General features: G+C 47.4%; 1 protein-coding gene and 1 long non-coding RNA gene across 2 annotated transcripts in view; one reads left to right on the forward strand and one right to left on the reverse strand.

Annotated features, from left to right (window-relative positions):
* Positions 1–18,761, reverse strand: part of TMEM178B (transmembrane protein 178B) — a 337,749-nt gene that overhangs the window by 241,294 nt on the left and 77,694 nt on the right. The window lies entirely within an intron of this gene.
* Positions 2,028–8,524, forward strand: LOC309844856. The gene is made up of 3 exons (XR_014300933.1): positions 2,028–2,476; positions 6,543–6,706; positions 8,114–8,524. It is a non-coding gene; the product is annotated as an uncharacterized lncRNA (long non-coding RNA).

Consider the following 18,761-nt stretch of genomic DNA (forward strand, 5'->3'; position numbering starts at 1 on the left):
AGGTCTTAGAGGAACACCAGTTCTATCCAATTAGCCTTATGGTGCCTCATTTAATATCAATGACCTCCTGAAGGCCCTGTCTCCAAATAAAGTCACTTTGGCAGTTAGGGCTTTAGCACCAGAACCCTAGAGTGACTCAGTTCAGTCCAAGGCACAGTAATGGTGGCAGCTCAAGTCAATAGGAAAAAGATGACTTATTTATAACTGGTATTCCAAAAACTGGGTGACAATTAAATTGAAGGCATACTTTTTACACCTTAAACCAGAATTAAGTCCAAGTAGATCTTTGGAAAAAATTCATAAAAGTATCGGAAGAAACCATGAGAAAACTCCTTTGTAGCCATAGGGGGAGAAAGCCTTCATGTCTATGACATGAAATCCCCAAGAGAACATATTGAGAAGTCTGACTATGCAAAAACACAAGATTTCTGCCCAGCAAAACCCACTATAAGCAAAATCAAAAGAGAGAGATTTGCAACAGAAATCACAAAGGACTGATTTCCCTCATACATAAAAAGCACCTACAAATCACTAAGCAAAAGATCACCAATCCGATTTTTAAATGACCAAAAGGCAAACAGACAGCTCACGGGCCTACAAAGGGACCTTGCATATAAAGATGCTCAAGAGCACTCCAAAAGAGAGAACGATAAATTAAATCAGCACCGATCTGGCATTTTCAACAACCATTCTGGCAAAGGTCCACCAGTTTGATCACACACTGTGAGGTCAGGTGTGGGGGAAACCAACACACTCATGAATTGCTGTTGGAGTGTAAATTTTGTAAATTTGTACAGCCTCTCCAGAGGGCAATTCATCAATATCTTTAAAAATTACAGAAGCTCAATTTGACCCAGAAATTCCACTTTTAGTAATTTATCTGGGAGATGCAGTCTCACAGGTGTGAAATGACATACCGACAAGGTTATTCACTGCCACTTTGCTTACAAGAGCACCCTAAATTTCCATCGATAGAAGAATGGCTAAATAAATTATGGTATATCCACAGAATGGAAGGCAACACAGCATCTTTAAAAAGGCAGCTCGTTATAAACAGATATGGAAAGCCTTATGGGATAAATTAAATGGCAATAAGCAAGGTACAGAACAGTGTCTAAAGTGCGCCAAATTTCTGTAAGAAGCAGGGAAAGATGGTAAACAGACACACAGGCAGATGCTTGCACACACATAAGACACCTCTGGAAGGAAACTAATAACATTGGTCGTCTGGGGCAGGAGGATTGGAAGGTCAGGAAAATTAAAAGGAAAACAAAAAATGTTCCTCGTAGATCCTTTGATACTTTTAAGATGATGGACCCTGTGATGTATCACTTTACGAAACAGTCTGTTACAAGGCTCCAAACGAAACAAGGTAAAAGAATCTAACAGAAACTTCAACTCTGCCTCGGCTCTGCCCAGAGCTGTCTAGAGTCCGTCACTTCAGCTCTGGGAACTCCAGATGCTGCGTCCGGCCCTCCCGATGCCACCGGGCTCAGCATCCCGGGTGGACCTCAGCAGACACCTTGGAGTTCTCTGCACTCAGAATCCTTCTCCCCACAACCTGGGTGCCCCTCTCTAAACCCAGGCTTCTGTGGGGCCGAGGTCAGTGCCACATTCCTGCTGCTAACTCGGCCTTGACCTTGCATACTGGTTCCTCCAAGCAGGGTGGCTCCACTTTCCCTGGATGGGATGGATGGCTGGATTCCCAGCCCTGGCTGCAGCTGGGGAGGCTCAGACACAGGCTCCCATGCACTGACCCAGCAGTACACAGCCTGCCCCTTAGTTCCTGTCGTTCTGCTTATCTGCTTACCGTGTTTGTGGCTGCTGCCCTAGGGGGGCCCTCCCAGGGCTTGAGAGAGCTCCACCTCCCCTCACTCGCCTCTCACGGCCAACCCATCAGAGCGTCCCTCTGGAAAACAGCTCAAGTCTGGCCCTCAGCTACGTTCTAGAACACTGCAGTGAGGGATTCTCTCTGGTCATTTGATGTTGGTTCCGGGTTATGTTACAACAGCCCAGACAACCTGTCGTGAGGTCCTCTGCCGGCTTGGGCGCCACAGCTGCCACAAGATGAAACACCACCGCGGTGTGGACCTTCAGGGTTACGCTGGCCCCACTCTTCTTCCAAAGGACGCATCAACCGCCATGTTTGGGCTCCAGGTTCCTTGTCAGTTCATCCAACACCAGGCCAGCCGGCCCTGGGGCTCCTCCGCCAGGATTCCGAGACACCACCCAGCTCTCTATTACCAACAAATGACTCCAGCTGTTTGCAGGGCTGCTTGGTTTGAACAAGTACGTGACCTTGATTCTCTCTGGGCTTATCTTCAATCCACAGCGCATCCCCGACTTTCAAGGCAGCCTGTAATTTTTGTGTGTCCTCTTATGTGAGTACTTCAAGGTCACAATCACCGGCACACAGCAATCAGCTCTCAAATGACTGCCTTAATGGATGTTGTTTGCAGCTTATCCTAACTAGAATGTAAGCTTATTTCTTTTTTATCTCCTCATAACACCTAGGGATGTGCAGTGCTCTGCATACAGATGTAGGACACGTGGGTAAAGAGGCGCGGGACCGGGAACCAGAAGGCCTGATCTCGGGGCATCTGGGTGGCTCAGTGGGTTATGCCTCTGCCTTCGGCTCAGGTCATGATCTCAGGATCATGGGATCAAGCCCCATATCGGGCTCTCTGCTCAGCGGGGAGCCTGCTTCCTCCTCTCTCTGCCTACTTGTGATTTCTCTCCATGTCAAATAAATAAAATCTTTAAAAAAAAAAAAAGAAGAAGAAGAAGGAGGAGGAGGAGACCTGGTGAGAAGTCTCTCAACTTCTCCCTGACTCAGTTTCCACGTGTGTAAAAGGACAACAAGAACATCGACCTCACAGGCTGCTGTGAAGACCTAAGGAGTTCCAAGTGTATGAAAGTGAAAATGGATTCAGCCATCACACACAACACAGAAACTACACGAATTAATGTACTGAGAGTCATTTTATAAACATCAAAGAAGGGCTTCTAGAAGATACAGGCTCTGTGCTATCCAAGGGGACCTGTGATGCTTCTGCAGCCCTGGCACTCAATGACTCCCCCACCAGGCTGCGGAGGCAGGAGCCCCGAAGCAAGCCCAGCCTGTGTTACCAGCCCCTGGGGGTACTCTCTGTCTCGTGGAATGAGGACAACCACCCTTGAAGGGTTCCCCAAGTTCTATCTCCTGGAACCCAGAGAAATCCTGCCTCAGGGGCCTGCCCCACACGAACAGCTTCACTCCTCAGCCCTGCTGCTCAAACAACCATGCGCTGATCCACCACGTGACCCTCTACCCCAGCGTGAGACTGGGGAGCAGCCCCTCCTGGACCACAGCCACCCGGGACCAGGGCCCAGCTCGGGACACTAACCGCACCAACGGGATCCTCCCGCAAGTGAAAAGGACACCAGGAACATTGAAAGAATGAAGGTGAAGTTGAAAAAGTGCCATGAGATCTGGCTGGTACCAAGGAAATCAGGATAAATAACCCAAAAATATGAGGGAGCCAGGCAGGGGGGAAGCTGGGGAGAGAGAGGTGAGGAAGCAGCAGAGGCGCGGAGGGAGGGGAGCAGGACCAGGACTGCCCCAGCTCTTCCCCTTCCCAGCTGAGGTGTATCCTCCCAAACAACCCCTCTACTCATCTTTGTGTGTTCCTGGAAGTCGAGCCAGCCAGCCTACAAAACTCCGGGTACCTTGAAAAGGCATCCAGTTGCCAAAACACAGCTCCCTCTCCAGACTGCAACTATGGGCACCACCTCCCTGGCCCCTGAGGATGAACTCTGGTTTCCTAGCCGTGACCTTGACTCTTTGACCATGAACTCAACCTGTCAGCCTAACTCCTTGAGAATGGCTTTCTCCCCACCACCACATACACATACCCCACAACCCAAAAACCCTGTTTTGTTTTTTTATAGTATCAAGTCACAATGGGCAGGAGAGAAGACCCAGTTATTAAGGATTGAAAAGTTCCAAGAAACTGAAGTTCCAAAAGGAACGAATTCGCAGGAGAGACTGATCAAGAACCAAAGTCCTCATGGATATTATAATTAAGACCATCTATAGAGCCCTGTTCTGTGCGAGGCTCTGTGTGAGAGGCTAAGTACCACTCCCCACAGAGCACTGGAAGGACCATCACAAGCCCAAGCCAGGCCTGCTGGGGCCTTCAGACATGTCGGTCACATCTGGAAGGTCAGTAGGGCAGCTACAGCCCAGAGCAAGTGTTGCTGAGTGGGATTCGAAGTATCTGTAGTCGAGTCCCAGGACTGCCTGTCTCTTTGCCTCTCTGGGCCTTCCAGAAGTTTCTCTGCACCAAAGGCCATTGAGACTGCTCGGCAAACATCCATCCTAAGGGAAAGTCGCTGTGCATATCTCGGTCCAAGGACACAGAATCAGAAGGAGGGGAGAGGGACTCCAAAGGCAGGAGGATGTGTTGCTGAAGTCCCTAGGCACCTGGCCCCAGGGATTCTTACCAGAGTGCCCCAGGGAAGAGAGGCAGGACAAAATAAATAGAAGTGCCAGTTGCCAAAAGTCCCTGAAAGACACTGCCCCCTCCCCCACACGAGGCAGCATGGCTTGGTGATCCTCGAAACACAAGGAGCGAGTCTTTCCTTTCAGAGCCAGGCTCCTAAAGTCAGGGGCACAGCAGCAGGATGGACCAGCCTCCACGTGGAACAGACACGGAGAACAGAAGCTCCACCACATCAGACATGGAGAGAGGCAGGAGACCCGAACAGGCCACCGGGCAGGTGTCACTGGAGGAGAGGACAGATCTTGACACGGTCTGAAGGAAATGTCAGAGCCCTCCAGGTAGCCAAAGACAGCAACACTTAGAAGCATACTTGAGACGCCACGGGAGGGATTTGAAGGTCCCGGAAGAACAAGCATGGGGGAAGAAAGATGGTGAACATGAGAACCTAACCCACGCTTGATCCCTGAAGTGAGAGAGCACAAGTGTGGCTGTACCACTCACCCCACCAGGTACAACCCAGTCAACGCTTCCCAAGCAGCTGGGCAAAATACCATGCAAGACTACGGAGAAGAGGTGCCCTCTGGGATCTCACTGATATGACCAGTGTCCCGACACACTGTCCTTCTCCGTAGTGATGGCTAACGGCCTGTGCTGTTCTGTGGCAGACCTTGTGAAACACCCCCCAAGAAATCCATAAAGAATGTCTCTCCTTTGGTTAAAACCCTCCATATGAAAGAAAGACTTTCCAGAAAGCATTAGTGAGAGGTGCCCAGTTGGGAGAGCTGTCCTGCCAGAGGCTGGCCCCAGAGGACTGGTTCTACTGTGTCTGAAGGGAGAGATTCCTTTGCAGGGACCATACCTGGCTGCTCTGTGCAGGGAGGAGGCCCACGGGCTGGGGCTAATTCAACCACAGGCCAGCATCTGGACAAACCCACAACCCTCAGCTCAGAACATGCCACTGTTAGGAAATGCTCTTGTTTACCAAACATCAGAATCTTCTAGATGTTCACGCTCACCATCATTCACGTGATTAGGTATTGGGCATGGCTCTGGATGCTGGGGGGGATGAACTTCATACAGTCTCAGCGGTTTCCAGTGTAATTTGGGAAGGGGAGCAGGGAATCCCCTTGGGAGAGGAATCAGAAGAGGAAGAAAGCTGGAAATCAAGTCTAAGGAAATGTCACATCAGTAAATACAGAGATCTATTTGGTAAGGTTAGGTTAGGTTATAGATTATCAATGGTTAGGACATAAACAGGTGCTTCCCCAACTGTTTGAAATCAGAAAAAGATACTTATTTACATGTCTGATTTGCTCAACCAGCTGTTTTTTCCTAGGAAACACAAAGAATAATTCTAATCCCAGAGCTGCTGGAAGAATGAAAAGTCTTGAGTTCATAAAGCACTTTCTACTATTTACCAAGTAAATTCCAGGTGCATTTTTGACAGTTAAGGGGATAGCCAAGGCCCTGGAATTTGGGAGTGAGCCTGCTGACGAAGGGATGAGCTAGGAAGGTGCCAAAGGTTACAAGCTGGTTTCTTCTATCCTTGGTTCACTGAACCCCACGCTGCTGCAAGAGTTCAGGTCTGGGAAGAGGCCAGGAAGGACACGTCTCTTACACTGAGGTCCCCAGGCTTCCACTTTGTAGGACTTAGAGTCAACACTGTTTTTATGATGAGTAACTTGAGCCATGTTTTATACCCATGGATACCATTTCAACATGCGGACCAGTCAACGCCAACATCCACACCATCCCGTCTGCTGGTTTCCCCCACTAAGTCTTACCAGCCTGGCGGCCCACTTCTTTTCCATTCCCTGTGTAAGTCCAGAGAAACCATGCCCTAGAATTGGACTTAAGCCCAATAGGAAGAATCCAAAGTTCTCCTTGGCTGCAAATAAGGTATCCTTAGTTCTGAAGGTCTTCTCGGTCATTGTGTCCTGAGGCTAATGCAGAGGAAGTGTGAGTCTCTCCGCCCCCCCACCCCCCCGTTGCCCAGGACACACTCTTAACTTCCCAGGCCCCTGGAACGCCTAAACTCTAATTTTCTCTGTATCATAGTTCTCTTAGGTCCAGCCTCAAGGCCCGAGGATCTCAGATGCAAGCTAACAGGGACTAGTGTGCACCTGGAAATAAGCAGACCTGGGCAAGAAGAACTCCCCAGCGCCAGGTCTAGACCTGAATAAGCAGCTCCAGCAGTCCAGACACCAACAGAAACATCAATGGTAAGACTGCCTGTGGGATACGACTTTTGTCCCCATGAAGGTGACTCAGGGAAGGAAGAGAGAGTGACCATCAGATCCAGGGCACAGAGCAGGGGATGGGGCCCGAATGAATGCCATGCTTTAACATAAATTTGTATTTTATTTAGCTTCTTATTTTATTAACCCCTTTCTAACAATTCTCTCTCTCTCTCTGCCGTTTTGATGTATTAATAAGCACAAAGGAAAAAAGTCTGTTGTTTCAAAGGCTTAAATTCATGGAAAGTTAAGGACTCCAGGCTATTTATATCCTAATCAGATCTTCTCAAATACGGGCAGAGGTGGGAGGACTGATGGATGTGGTGTGGGAGCACGGAGCACAGTGTACGGCTAGGGTGGGAGCTTTGGACAAGGGCAGCGAGGCCGAGAGAGGCAAGGGGGCTGTGGGAGAGGGTTAGAGAGGGGAGAGCCACATACATTCAAGACTGAATGGGACAAAGTCAAACTTCATCTCCTTTGCAACAAGGCCAAGGGTCAGCCTGGCACTGGGCTTTCACGTGGCCCTGAGGACAGAGGGCACTTGCTCAGGGTGGCCTGCCCTGACACTGGCATTAAAAATGCATTCCCTTCTACCTTGCCCTTAATAGCGCCCTGTCCTGAACCACTTAAATCCCATTCCATGCAGCCCTTTCTCTGCTAAAGGTCACTTTAAATTCTAAATATTGTCAAACAGAACCTGAACTGCAACTATTTCTCTAGACCTAATCTTCTGTTGTCAGCAAATTCGGAGGGGGAAAAAAATCAATGAAGGGATTAGCTGCAAGTGACATTGCATATTACAGCGGCCGTACACGGTGTCCAAGACGAAGCGCTTGCCAGCTGCTGATATTATGAGCCGTTCCAAGTGATGACTTTTTATCAGAAAACCTTTCCTGACCCTCTGTGTCTCCAAAGGGGAAAAAAATGTTTAATTAATCAAAATGCCTTTTTTCCAAAATGTTTCCTTTTTGGCAAATTCTGCCACTACTTCGCCTCAATTGGTATTAACGTGCAGGGTAGGGGATTGATGTTTAGGGTATCAGACCTTGGTACAGCTCTTTATCCGAGAAACTAAATTCTTTAATGGGAGCGAGGCTGAAAGAGAGCATTTTCTTCCCCAACTTCTGGAAAAGTGAAGGAAGTTCTAGCAAGCACATGCAGACCCTCAGCTTTCAAGTCTGGGGCCTGACCCCCTAGACCCGTGGGGTTCAGTTTTAGTAAAATCAGTGGTTCTCCTACTACACGGTTATCAGCTCACTTAACACAGTCACCTTGACTAAGCAAAAAAGCCAGCTGAGAGCCCAAAAATCAGTGAAAAGAGGGTTTGGGGCAAGCCCAAGCACCCATTTTGGGACAAGCCCACACACACAAAGTACACTTCTTTATTCACAGGAACATCCCTCGGCACCTGGTGCTGCTTCCTTTAGACAAAATCCAACAAGCTTAATTATGGGACTCTGGAGGCCTGAGAAATTACAGAACAAAGTAGCTGCTGGAAGTAGACGAACTGACAGGAGCCAAGGGGAGGTCCGCTGGTGTCAAAGAAGGACACAGGAGAACAAAATGAAGATCTAAGATCTGGGAAGCCAGAGCAACCTGGGGCCACTTACAGAGGGGCAAACTGCCCAATAATCCTTGGGGACACGACTGCATTACGGCAAAATACAATACTTGACCTTATGAGGACGACAGTGTATCACCAATACCATCTTCTGGTACAAGCAAGCCATGTATGAAGGAAGAAAACTCTACAATCCATTCAAGTCATTTGAATGGACATTATGCCATGTTTATGGTTAAGTATAAAGCTTAAAAGTAATCTAAATATTTAACCTCTTTAGTTCAGTTCATACCTCAAAAACTTTAAAAGAAATTATTTGGGGTGCCTGGGTGGTGCTTTCAGTTAAGCATCCAACTCTTGGTTTTAGCTCAGGTTGTGATCTCAAGGTTATGAGATTGAACCCCAAGTCAGGCTCTGTTCTCAGCAGAGTCTACTTGAGATTCTCTCTTCCTCTCTGTCTGTCCCTCCCACTCATGCTCTCTCTCTCTCTCAAATAATTTTTTTTTTTTTTTTTTTTTTTTTTTTTTTTTTTTTGGACAGAGAGACACAGCAAGAGAGGGAACACAAGCAGGGGCAGTGAGAGAGAAAGAGAAGCAGGCTTTCCACTGAGCAGGGAGCCTGATGCCGGGCTTGCTCCTAGGACCCTGGGATCATGACCTGAGCCAAAGGCAGCTGCTTAATGACTGAGTCACCCAGGTGTCCCTCAAATAAATAAGTCAAAGGAAGGGAGAGAGGGAGGGAGAAAGGGAAGAGGGGAGGGGAAGAGGAAAGGAAAGGAAGAGAGACACCTGGGTGACTCAGTCAGTTAGGCATCTGTCTTCAGCTCAGGTCGTGATCCTGGAGTCCTGGGACTGAGTCCCACTTCAGGCTCCTTGCTCAGTGGGGAGCTTGCTTCTCCCTCTGCCTGCTTCTCCCCCTGCTTGTGCACTCACTCTCTCTCTTTCTCTCACAAATAAATAAAATCTTAAAAAGAAGAAGAAGAAGAAGAGAAGGGCGCCTGGATGGCTCAGTTGTTAAGTGTCTACCTTCGGCTCAGATCATGATCCCAGGGTCCTGAGACTGAGGCCCACATCGGGCTCCCTGCTCGGCAGAAAGCCTGCTGCTCCCTCTCCCATTCCCCCTGCTTGTGTTTCCTCTCTCTGTTTCTCTGCCAAATAAATAAATAAACTCTTTAAAAAAATAAGAACAACAAGAAGAAAGGATTAAATATAACAAAATGAAGAGTGCTAAAATGTTCATTTCTCTGTCCTCCCAGAGGCATAATTCCTTTCTAATTTTTAAAGAGAACATCTCCACTAGAATCTCTTCAAAGCCTATTGATTCTACACCTTCAGCCTCATAAGAAATCCTTTTGTGATGGAAAACTCTGATGAAAAAGTAGAGAACCACTTTTCTCACCTGTATGGTCCTGTGCCCTTCTGTGAGTTGGCACCAAATACATTGCCAGTCCTCTTTTAGCCATAAATCTGCTTCCCCTTATTGATGGGAATGAGGTAAAAGGAAGGAGTGGGGCTTTTCTTTAAAAGCCCAGAGTCTTAAAACGGAGCTGGCCAACGTGTGATACAAATACCCCAGCACCCCTCCCACACCACAGCAGGCAAGACCATCAAGCAAACGTTAGCACAACACTTCCAAATCCTCCCCTCCACACAAATTCAGGCTACCATGATGGATTGATTGGGGTTGACATTCAGGGGAAAAAAAAAAAAAAAAAAAAAAAAAAACCTGCAGGCCTAAATCATTGTCATACTGCTCCGATAGGATTTATACGTTGTCAGGGTTGTAAGTTTCATGGGAGATAGGCTATCTTCTTTCATATCCCCACAACCTCAACCACGACCACAGTCCCCTCTTGAAGATCGGACACAAATACCCCTCCTCAGGGAAGCCTTTTCCAAACACCTAGGGGAAAAGTTTAGGGAGGGGGTGGTGAAGCAATCAGTGGCTCCATTCTGTTTCCATGAAACTTTGCATATTATTCATTCAACTCAAGAAGGGAACATTTACTAAGTATCTACTCCATGTCAGGCACGGTGCTGGGCATTGGGGACAAATTCACGTATGTGACATGGTTCTTGCCTTTGAGGAGCTTACTTATAGTCCATCTTGTAGAATTTACTCTCTCTCCCTCTCTCAATCTCTCTCTCACACACACACACACACACACACACACACACAAATACAGTTGTGCGGATCTCCTCTATAACAATACCTCACGGAATATTTTAACTAGGATTTAATGAAGAGAACAAAAGAATTAATTGAAAATGACTATTTCTGCTTTGGGATAGAACTTACACGTAATTATGTAGAGCAAACGAAGTACTGCACCTTCAACGTCTAATCGCTGATTTCCTCCGCCCTCAGCTGACGTGGCTGTAACTGTTTCCGCCCACATCTATTCCGGGCTAAATCTTCTCAGGCCCCACTCTGTGGCATCCTGGGCTGCCAGGAGATTTTAGAGTCCTCCCTGATTACTACCGATGAGACTCTGCAACCAAACCTGCTTGTCTTCGGGGTGCTAGGTTCAGCATCCCTGACACCCCTCATCATGGACAGAGACGTGGAGTCTGGAACTTTCTATGTAACACTATCAATATTCTCTCTGGCACCAACCCCTCAGGGTTTCACCCTTTAACCCAGGGCTCAGTAGTGTGGCGGGCACCTAGCAGGCTCTGCTTAAGCATTTGTGAATGAGTGAATGAGTCATTGACATGAAATGATGCAATGAAACAAACCACTGTCCTGGGAGTTGAAATCCTGGTTCCAACTGTGTGACCCTGACCAAGCAAGTTAATCTTTATGTGCCTCAGTTTCCTGTAAAAGACATAAGCATGGCCAGGAGGGACAGTGAAAACGTGTATCAAGCACTCACCACGGTGCCTGGAGGTCAGCAAGCACGTGACAAATGGCCGTAACCACGATGGCGCCAGCACAGCACACGGCAGGTTCTCGACAAGCATTTGCTCGAAATGAAGGTGCAGAGATCCCAACAGGAATTGCAGGCACGTGGCCCTGGGCTGCTCACCCATGTTCACCAGCCCCGTTTCACTGCTCGCCCGCTCCCCACCATCCCACGGGGGACACCGTCCCCATCGCTGGCTCTCCCCTGTGACGCCCCTGCACCACTTTCTATACGGGATGTACAAGCATGCCTCGGAAGGCAGCCTCAAGAGGGAGACCGAGGCCGGCAAACTCACCACACACCCTGATCCCACGTAAGTCACGGCTGTGGGTCTGGCCAAGCCACAGCCCGGAAACAACAGTGGGCAGAATAGTCTTAAAGACCTGGGTTCTCAACCTCACTCCATCACTTACCAACTGAGGGACCCCAGGCTCTCTGAGCTCAGAGAATAGTTCCCAATCAGGAAAAGAGATTTAATGTTAGTACGTACATCACAGCATCGTGATATGGTTAAAAGGAGGAATGCAAAGCACTTAGAACAGGGTCTATCACCTAGCAATAACTCTAGGATATTCGGTACTTATAAACAGACAACAGATCTACATTAAGGAGCTAAGCTGGGGGACTGGAAAAAAAAAAAAAGAGTTCTACCTCGAGCATTTATTTGTACCTCGGGTGTGTGTGTGCAGTCTGGGAACAAGGCACAGGGCTTTGACAGGGGCACACCAACTTTCCCATGGGGGACACGGGTACCCCACAGCCTCGCCACCCCCAGAAGGAGCTGCTCCACCAGCTGCAGCTCCCACTCCAGTGTCCCATTCATCCTTCAGGAAAGGAGCCACACCTAGGAGTTTGGGCCCCAGCACAGGACCTACGACGGTGGGGCGAGTAAGGGTGGGACAGCTCTTTCCTGAAGGCCTGACTGACAGGGGTGGCTCTGGGATTCTTCCTCTGAAGCACTCCCAGGCCTTCCTCCGTTCACACGCATGCCTGCCCACGAGCCCGCCGTCTCCTCTCTCATATGGCTCTGCATAGCTTAGAGTCCTTGCCAGCTAGTGGGTGCTTAGGGTCAGGCACCCTTCCCATCCTGGGGAGGACCATCCAGAACCAGTACGGGGGATCTGAGGACCCATCAGCTGCAGCGTTAGAAGTAACTGACTCTCGTATCATTTACAGAGAAATGTCGTAAGTTATAAGATTTGATCCCCATAATGAACCAGAAACAACTGATGACCCACCTTTGACATATGAACATAAGAAGCACATCCAGGTTAAGTCATACCCATGACTTTTGTCACCGACCACATCACACAGGAGCACAGCAACGCAGGAAACAAGGGTCAGTCAGCCATAAGACAGTTCCTGCAAGCGACTCCAAGAATGATTTGTTCTAACAGAAAGGACTTCATCCACAGGCAACTCCAGTGAAGAAGACTTAACCCCACTTTGTTGATGATAGAATCACTAGAACCACATGAATCACAAATCTGACCATACCTTAAGAACCATAAACGTATTCCATCTTTGACCTGGAAATCCTACTTCAAGAATTAGGCTGAGGAAGAAACTCAAAAGTCTTATAAAGTTATTTGCAAAAAAAAAAAAAGGAAAAGAAAAAAGAAAAGGTCAATGACAACTCCATAAAGGCAGAAATATGGAAACCTAAGTACCCAATGGTACAGGAAAGCCCAAATGCCTACACTTGGTTAGTAAATACGAAGCCCCCATGGCAATGTGGAAACACATCTGTAGAACAGTGAAGAAAATCACAGTCAGTACTCCTTTGGACAAAAAGCAGGAGGGAACAGAGATCATTAAAAACAGCTTGATTTGGGGGTGTGACGGGATTGTGGGTGAAATTTTAATTCAGAGTTGTAGAATTATTGCTATTGGCCTATGTGTAAATGCTTAAAAAATAAAATAAGAGAAACTGTAGCAGAAGCTCTAAAATATCTAATAACCCCTAGGAGTCCCAGAGTTTTTGAGACCAGACCAGCATTTTTTTAATCTTTGTATCCCCAGAGTTTCCTAGGCATGACCAGACTTCAGTGAATATTGAAGGAACGCTACCAGCAGCCATGTGGATGATTCTCTCCTGAGCCTGGGACCATGTGATCAGTCAGAGCCCCTATCACCCCAAAAGTCATGTGCCTAGATATTAATTATTTGAATTTAGAGGTTTAAGAAAATATCCAGGAGGGACTGTTTCTTAAAAGAGAAGATGAGAGAAAATCTGGGGAAGAGCATGCTTGATTGAAAATTTCTGTATTTTGCATGTTTGATATAATTCCACAAGTGGCATTCCCCAGATACACAAGCAAAGAGGAGCTTGGCTCACCATTGTGCCCCGTCTAAAGACCTTTTTAAAGGCAGAGCTCATCTGTGCAAAGAGAGGCCATGAAGTCTTCACTAATCTCAAAGTCACCAGAATGACTTGAAGCCAGAAGTCAACCTAATGACACCGAGTCAAAAGCATGAAATGTCAAAGGTCCTGGATGAGAAGGGACAGAAGAACCAGCTAGGGAGATGGTCCATCCCCACCAGCTTAAGCAAATCACCTAACCTCTCTGGAAATCGAGTTTCTGGCCTCTGCCCTGGCCATCTCACAGGGAGGTCATGAAAATCAGACAAGTGATGAAAACATAGAGAGGAAATACAAATAAGCTGTAAAGTGCTGTGTAAACGGGGCACCTGCGTCGCTCAGTTGGCTAAGCGTCCAATTCCTCATTATGAGATCAAGCCCCTCATTGGGACCCACGCTCAGCGTGGCGTCTGCTTAAGATTCTCTCCATCTCCTCTGCCCTCCCCGTGCCTTGTGCTCTCTTTCACTCTCCCTCTCTTGCTCTCTCAAAAAAATAAATCTTTTTTTAAAAAGTGCTATGTAAAATCCTGGCCACCAGAATTCTCAATACATATGGGAACACATGAGTGCAAGCAAAGGGAGAAAGAAGCTAAAAAATGATGTTTTTTGCAGGATTGTACATGCAAATATTAGGTGGGGTGCCGACCCATGTTCAGAGCACCATTTCCCTGGGGGAACAAAGGGAAGACGCTCTCAGACTGCAGGCAAATGGGGCTCCAGAACGCTGCCCAGGCAGAGGAATCCTGGCCACCCCAACCTGCCAGGCCTGAATGCTCTTTACCAGGCCTTCCAGAGTAGCAGCCTCAGATTCCAGAGGACAGCTGTGCTACATTCACTAATGATGCATTCAGGGACAGCACAGGCCAGAGCATTTTGCAAAATGTTTTCAGTTTAAAGGATTGGAAGGAAGCTGGTGGTGAGAGAGCACGTCAGGCACCTTCTCTGATCAAACGGATGAAAGAGAGTGAGGGAAGACTGAGCCACAGATCCAGGCCCTCGTACATGGCAAGGTGATTAAAGGCCCAAGCCTGCTTCAGAGCTGTCATTGCTAATAGGACCTGACCAGAGCGAGGAGCCGTGGACAGGCAGGAGAACAATGCGATTCACACACTTGCTGCACCAATCTCGTGCAGCTGCACGTGGCTGAGATGGGGCATCCCACACTGGAGCTGCTTGGGGGGTCATCCAGAGAAAACAATGACCCTGAGGGCCACCTTGGGTGTTCCTCCAAAGCATGGGCAAAGAGGGGATTTCTTAAGCCCTGCATTGGAGGACAAGCTGTCACACTCAGGGGAAACTGTGGATAATGTGTTGAGCAATTTGTTCCACGAGCCCTCAGACCAGGGCAAGGAGCCCACAGCAAAGCTGGATCTCAGAGCACAAAGAGTCAGCCAACATCCCCATCTTACAGATAAGGAAGGAGCCCAGAAAGGGTAAATGACTAACTCTGGGCCACAAAGCAAGCCCCAGCTAGGACTTATAACATGATCATTCTCTAAACACAATAGGAGAAGCAGGAATCTGGTAGAGTTAACATTAGACTGGGAGGAAACTGTTGCCAGCACCCTAGTGATAGTCAGAAGCCCCCTGCAGGGACGGAACTCCAGGAGCTGAAGCCAAACATGCTACTGGGCTGGGTGGCAGCTGTGGCGAGTGCTTAGATCTCAGCATCGGCAGAAGAGCCACTCCTGGCCCTGCCTCTCTGTGTTCTCCTTCCAAACCTGAAAGCCCCCAAGCAAGGCTTGGTGGTGACCCAGGATCCTGGGCTCTGAAGGAGCACCTGAGACACCAACATGGTGCAGGGGCAGGTTCTGGGTCATTCCAGTAGCTCCTCTAGAGGTCAGCCCTCCACATCCCCAGGAATGTTCCTTCTTACCACTCTGTCAACACATGAGATGTGGTGTGGCTCTGAACTCTACAAAGCCTTCTAGCCCATCCCGTCTCCTCCTTTTTGAAGTTCAAGGGTACATTTAAAAAAGGAAATGTATCAAACACTTTCAAACAGACACACATGGCTGCCATCCGTGTGTGCTGAATGCAGACCACCTGCTCGGTATCTTCGATGGGAATCCAATGCAGGGAGGGTTGGTCCCCAGCGATACCACAAACCCAGCAGGACCCTGAACTCCCGATGCCTGCTTAGCTCCCTTCTGGTTACAGTCTGTTTCTCACTCTCCTAGGTCCCACAATAACCACCTTGAGAGCACAGTGGACCCTTTCCTAGGGAGACTTTGAAAGGGAAAGGATCCTCCCATCACTGCCCCACCAACTATAGGCCTAGCAACCCAAATCTGGGGTCCGGTGAAGGTGGCAGGTGCCGCTGGCAGGTCTCTGAATAGCCAGCCTCCCTCTCTTCCTTGGACTAAACATCCCCATTTTTAGCTAGGCGCGTGGCTTCCGGGAAGACCACCACATCTCCCAGCCGCACTCCCAGCCGCACTCACAGCTAGGCATGGCCATGGAACAAGGTCAATGGCTAGCAATGACTGCCCCTCACTAGCTGGTACCAAACCCAATTCTAAGCACAGTTACATGCAGAAACTCACTCCATCTTCACGGCGACCCTATGAGCAGGTACCATTATCAGCACCTTTTTAAACCAAGGAAAACTGCAACACACAGAAGCGATTTGCCTAATTCATACTGTTAATGAGTGCCACAGTCAGATCTGAACCCAAGCAGCCTGATTCCAGCCAAAGCTCTGCACTCTGATTACATGACAAGGAGGTGCAGCCAATCGAAGCAGAAACTTAGGGCGGGACTTCCAAGACCGCTCATGCCCTTGGAAGGAAGGGGCTCCAGGAAGTGAGCCTGAATTCCCCTTGAGTGGGAGCTGAATTTAGAAACTTCTAACCAAAGGGGTGTGGCAAGGGAAACAGAGTAACTGGATCGTGGAGAGACCAGGCCAATCCCCTCACCAAGAGATCAGGGTTAACATCTCAGTAAGGAGTCGTGTTGAGATCACAGACTCTGAGATGGCGACTTCACCTCTGCGGATTCTTCCAAACCCTAAACTGTAGTCTTACTGTGAAAGAACAAGCATAAATTGGGGAGCTTTCTACAAAATATGAACCAATATTCTTAAAAAACATCAAGATGGTGAAAAACAGGACAGAAACTGTCACAGACTGAGGGGACCAGGAACATGACAACTAAGTGAAATGTGGTACCCAGGATAGGATCTTGGAACCAAAACGGGACCTCATTTAAAAACTGGTAAAATCATGGGCACCTGTGTGGTTCAGTGGTTAAGCGTCTGCCTTCAGCTCAGGTAATGATCCCAGGATCCTGGGATTGAGCTCCGAATTGGGCTCCCTGATTAGTGGGAAGCCTGCTTCTCCCTCTCCCACTCCCCCTGCTTATGTTCCCTCTTTCGTTGTGTCTCTAAAAAATAAATAAATAAAATCTTTTTTCAAAAGGTAAAATTCAAGTCAAGACTAAAGTTAGGTTAATAATGTTGTACCAATGTTAACTTCTTGGTTTTTGATAAATATACTATGGTTATATAGGATATTAACATTAGAAACAGGTAAATGAAAGATATAGGGGAAACTCTCTTTGCAACTTTTCTGTAAATCTAAACTTATTCCAAAATAAAAAGGTTTTCGAAAAGAAGGATAAGTGCCTTTTTCCTCTCCTCCACTTCTTCCTATTGCTGGCCTGTTAAATGATGATGATTGCTGGAGCTCCAGCAGCCATGCTGATTCATGAGGCAACCTCAAGTTCACCTTGAAGATATCCTGAGGATGGCAGGGAAGGTAGAAGAACAGATCCCTGATGACGCTCAGTGTTGCATTATCAGCCCTGAACTTCTAACTCCAAACCTTTTGTTTTTAATGAGGAAAAAAATAGTCTCTGTATTATATTATATTATATATTATATTATAGCCTTATTAGTATATATTATATTATAGCCTCCCCACTTATTTGGGGAATTTTCTGTCAAATGCAGTTGAATAAAGATTAGGTCTTTATTATTAACAGCAACAGAGTGAAAACCTGTGGACTATGCATCACTGATAGAAAAATTAGAAACTTAACCTTCCTTGGTCCAACCTCTCATTTTTCGAATGAGTGAAAGAAGAACCACAGAGGTGAATCTTGAACCCAGGTTCTAACACCAGCAGCAAAGTCAACATTGGACCTCACGTCCTGTCCCAGACCAATTTCCTCCACTAAGCCTCAACGCTCAGTGACTCCAATGTCAGCACTGCAGTATTAACAGAATCCTAGCTTACTATAGCCATGCAGGCTGCCTCTGATTCTTACACTGGCATGCCTATTTCATTCCAATGATAACTTTTTTTTTTTTACAATTTTATTTATTTATTTGACAGAGAGAGAGAGAGCAGGTGCTCACAAGCAGGGTAGGGGGCAGAGGGAGAGGGAGAAGCAGGGCCTCCACTGAGCAGGGAGCCTGATGCAGGACTCGATCCCAGGACCCCACGATCATGATCTAATAGAGAGCAGACACACTTCACCGACTGAGGCACCTCTAATGATAAAATTCCTAAATTACCATTTCTGAATCAATCGCCAAACGCAGCAACACATTTGCCAACTCACAATTCCGTGATTTTCACATATTGAATTTTGTGAGCCCTAATATTTAAAATATTCTAAATTTTGTATTTGATTCTTTTTTTATTAAAAGGAGAATGTGGGGGGGGTGTATTTAGACCTACCAAATGGTATTCTATTCAGGGGAAAAAATAAGGTTTTAATAAGTTATGATCACTGATTACTAAAAACCCTAAGAAAATCACTTCACCAGTCTGGGTTACAAATTTCATAGTCTGTCAAACAGAGGTTTAGCTGGGATCTTATTTCCTCTGAGTTTCCTTCTAACATGAACATTCCATATTTCCAAAACGCTAAACGATCAGTTTTCACTCCCTGTGTATAAATGACCATTTCAAATACAGAACTTTGCTTTCCTCAGCTGTTTACAGCACAGTGTTTACTAGCTGGAGAACACTAACGGGCAGTGGAATGCATCAACGGTCCCAGGCTTCACCTTTCACCACTCTGCAATTCTCACCAACGAGGCAGAATTGATTCCCCTACCCCTGGAATTGGGGCTTGACCGTGAGACTTGTTTGGGCCACTTTTGTATGGTGGGAGTAACAATGGGCCAGTTTCCAGTCTAGGTCTCGAGCAGGTGGACATGTGTTCACATGCACTCAGAACGCTGTGTGAACAGCAAGGCCAT

The sequence above is a fragment of the Mustela nivalis genome, assembly GCF_964662115.1.
Source record: "Mustela nivalis genome assembly, chromosome: 12".
In the NCBI taxonomy this organism is placed as follows: Eukaryota; Metazoa; Chordata; class Mammalia; order Carnivora; family Mustelidae; genus Mustela; species Mustela nivalis.